Below are 4,374 nucleotides of genomic sequence, written 5' to 3'. Positions count from 1 at the left end.
ATCTCCCAAGTCACCAAGTAAAACTAGAATAATAATGTCTAACCCCAAAAATGAGGTTTACATGCCTTATTTATAGAAAACAAATCCTAAATTAAAAGGGAAACAAATTAAGGAAAGTTTGTTCAGGTACGCGTCTTCATTCCACAAGACTGACTTACGGACCGTCGATGCATCTACAGTCCGTAAGTCCCTTCCGTCAGCCAGGACTTAGAAATATTTCAGCTTCCAAAAATCAGCTTCTCTGAAGCAAACGAAGGACTAGCAGTACGGACCGTAGATCTATCTACGGTCCGTCAATCCCCTCCGTAGCTACACACTTAGAATCTTCATAAATAAGGTACTGGAACCCTCGCAGTATCAATCTACGAATCAACAGTAAGGTTCGTAGATCAATCTACGGACCGTCAATGGCCACCGTGGTTCCACACTTGGTCAGATTTCCCTGATTTTTCTTCCATACCTTTCCTGCTGATGTACGGTGATCACTTACGGGCCGTCGATGGACCTACGGTTCGTACATCACCTCCGTGAATGCCCTTTTTTTGCATTTCTTTCAGCTGTCCCTATACTTCCGCGCCTGAACATCTTTCCTGCAAAATATGATAAAAACACATAAAAACCAATACAAAAGGACCTAGACACATACAACTTGTAAGTGAAATGTATAAGAAATATCGTAAACTCACGGTATATTAGTGTTGAGATTCGCCGGCCGCATCTGTGTTATGAGAGTTGGGGATTTGATACAGTTGATACTTTCTGAGGGCCATGAGTCTAGATACTCTATCCATCCGGGCACAGTGAAAATGTATCGTGATCTGAGGCAGCATTAGTGGTGCAGTGGCATGAGGAGAGATATTGTTGACTTTGTTTCCCGTTGCTTGTGCTGCCAGCAGGTAAAGGCTGAGCTTTTGAGGCCTGGAGGCGAGTTCCAGAGATTACCCATTCCGGAGTGGACGTGGGAGCGTATCACTATGGACTTCATTGTGGGGTTACCGCAAACTTCTAGAGATGTTGATAGCATTAGGGTCATCGTTGATCGATTGACCAAGTCAGCACATTTCCTTCCTGTTCAGTCTTAATTTAGCACCGAGAGGTTGACTCGTATCTACATTCGAGAGGTGGTTCGACTTCATGGGGTTCCAGTTTCTATTATATCATATCGGAGTTCTCAGTTCACGTCTAGCTTTTGGAGGACCTTTCAGGATGAGTTGGGCAACTCGGGTTGACCTTAGCATAGCTTTCCACCAGCAGACTGATGGTCAGTCGGAGCGCACTATTCAGGTCCTTAAGGACATGATGCGGGCTTCTGTTTTGGAGTTTGGTGGTAATTGGGACCAGTTTTTGCCTTTGGTGGAGTTTGCGTATAACAACAGCTACCATTCTAGCATTCAGATGGCACCATTCGAGGCCTTATATGGTAGGCGTTGTCACTCATCAATTGGTTAGTATGATTCTACAGAGCCTAGGCCGCGTGGTACGGATTTGCTTCATGAGGCTTTGGACCAGGTGAGAGTGATTCAGGATAGACTCAAGACGGCTCAGAGTAGGCACCAGAGTCATGCGGATCGGAGGCATTGACCTTTGACATTCTCTGTTGGTGATCGGGTATTCCTCCGTGTATAGCCCATGAAGGGCGTGATGAGGTTTGGGAGGCGGGGCATGCTTAGTCCCAAGTACATCGGTCCTTTTGAGATACTCCGGATAGTTGGGGAGGTTGCTTATGAGTTGGCCCTACCTCCAACATTTTTAGCCATCTACCCAGTTTTCTATGTCTCGATGTTGCGGCGGTATGTTCCTGATGAGTCCCATGTGCTCCAGTATGATGTAGTCGAGTTGGATGATCGTTTGACATTTATAGGGGAGCCAGTTGCCATTCTAGCTAGTAATGTGAGGAGAATGCGCTCCAGAGCAATTCCTGTTGTTAAGGTTCGTTGGAGGCATTGTCCAGTCGAAGAGGCTACCTGGGAGACCGAGCAGGAGATGCGAGAGCAGTTTCCCGGCTTATTTGAGCCTTCAAGTACTTCTTGACCCTTTCCTTTGCGGACGAATATCCTTTTTAGTAATGGATATTGTAATGACCCTCTTGGTCATTTCTGTGTTTGGCCTTCTATGTGTCATTTAAAGCGTTCCTGTAGAGACCATAAGTCATTTATGACTTACTGGGACTGACAGTTCGGTCACTTGGTCTTGGTGCGAGTTTTAGTGTTTTTGAGCTGATGAACCTTAAACGATCATTTTAGATCAACAGTTCAAGAAAATGAGATCGGAATCCAATTCTGACGATTCCATCAGCTCTGGAAGGGTCATTTTAGGCTAGTAGCATGGTCGACATGACTCCCGAGGTTTTCAGTGTTAGTCGGTGCGATTAGGCGGTTTTACTTTAAGTTTAAGTCTAAGTTTGACTTTGGTCAACATTCTGAGTAAACGCGTTCGGATTAGGATTCCATTAGCGTGGTTAGCTCCGAAATATCGGGTTTTGTCTAGATTAACCCTTCTTTTGTGTCCCAAAGTTTTCGATATCGTTCGGAACCCTTCAGTGGTTTTTTACTTAAAATACCTTTTGGATGTAGGACCCACTTCTTATCGATATGAACTTTGATGGAAATTTTGACAGCACCGTTGAGTCTGGATTATCGAATTTGGTATGGTTGCATATCTCGTTTGCGTGCACGGGGTTCCGAACGAGTTCGTAGCACCACCTCGGAGTATTTAAGTTTTGGAAATATTGCAGAAAATCAATTTAGAGTGCTCGGAAGTTGTTGGGTATGCGTTGTTCGAGGTAATTTCGCGATTAACCTGACTGTAGTTCCTTTTTCGAGCCTTTGTTTTTGACATTCTTGTTTTGGTCATATCTCTTTCATTTTAGCTCGACTTTGGGTGATTCGAAGTCCCATGTGTGGAGAATTGTCGATACTTCATCATAGAGTGTTCAAAGAGTGCTGGGCACCTTTTGATTCTCGTGTATTCCGAGTTTAGTCTGTTGATATTGGTTTTCTTTTACTTGATTAAAGTGTGGTTACTTGCTTGTTGGTTTTTGCTGTGTTATGAGCCTCGAATTGTGTTCCATTTTGGAACACAAGTTTGGGGTGCCGTTTAGGGTCTCTTGACGGAGTCAATTTCAGACAGTTCGGTGCGGGTCCTACGATTTCTGTTTTGACTCGAAAATTGACCCGTCTTCGTTTGTTGTGATTTTAGTGTCTAAACGACCGTAATAACGTTGTGACTCTATTTTGGATAGCGGGGTAGCGTTTCGAGGTCGTTCAGATAGGGAAAGCTCTGATAAAGTGATTTGGAGAGCGCGCGATCGGCCTTAAGGTAGGCTGCGACTTCCTTTCTTTTAGATTGAGCTTAATTGTGTAAAAATATGTCGATTGGATTGAATTTGGGGTGGGTACCAGTTTACTACCTTACTTTGATTAGATACCTCATGTTAGGATCGATTGGCCATATTTCGGGTATAGTATCATGTTAACCGGTTTAGTAGAGTTGCATGCTTATGTGCTAAATGTTATTGTATGCTTGTATGCTACTGTACTTGTATGCCTTGTTCATCCTTAACCGTAAGCATGATGTCCTTAGTCTAGGTTAGCTAGCATTGCCTTAGACTTATGACCCGTGTAGGCTGGATAGCGATGACTTTCTGCCGACGTCATTCGGATGACTTAGCTCCTCGTAGACTGGAATAGCAGACTTGAGTCTGTTAGTTTGACCCCTAGATTAGGCGTTATCGCTGCTTGCTGCACTTCTGTATCTTTTCCCTCTCATTCTTCGGTTCCGACGCATTCTCGAAAGGTTGGTACATCACTAGAGGCGTGGGATTGAGTTAGTATAGGCTTTGAGCCTTTTCTGTGATCTCTTAGAGTGGACGGGTTTCCACGGTAGTTGTTGTTGGATTGGATCATATTGGAGATACCATCACCCCCGGGGTCGTTCTTTCTAGCTGTGCTGGGAACGTATCGCTAGCTGGGTAGAGTCGATGATATCAGCGATCTCCCCCGGGCCTCTCTTTCTAGCTGGGCTGGGAGTGTGCTGTTGGCTGGGTGTCACCGAGTCGTTTTTTCTAGCTGGGTTGGGAGCTGACTACATGGTAGGACGACTCGCGATATCTACCTCTCTCATGGGTCCCTCTTTCTAGCTGGGCTGGGAGCAGACTGTTTTGTTGGGTGCCCCCTAGGGTCACTCTTTCTAGCTGGGCTGGGAGTGCACTGCTGGCTGGATGGAGTCTGATTGATTATCTTAGTTACTTTGGGCTGGGAGCCCGACTTTCTTCTTTTTCAGTAGACTTAGCTTTTCTGTATACTTGTCGAGCTTATGGGGGTCCGTTCAGGTTTTATTTAAAATTGCGCACGAGTGTACCTTCTGGGCATATGG

The sequence above is a fragment of the Solanum tuberosum genome, unplaced genomic scaffold (assembly GCF_000226075.1).
Source record: "Solanum tuberosum cultivar DM 1-3 516 R44 unplaced genomic scaffold, SolTub_3.0 scf00120, whole genome shotgun sequence".
Classification (NCBI taxonomy): domain Eukaryota; kingdom Viridiplantae; phylum Streptophyta; class Magnoliopsida; order Solanales; family Solanaceae; genus Solanum; species Solanum tuberosum.
The sequence above is the reverse complement of the archived record's forward strand: the minus strand, read 5'-3'. Positions refer to the sequence as shown.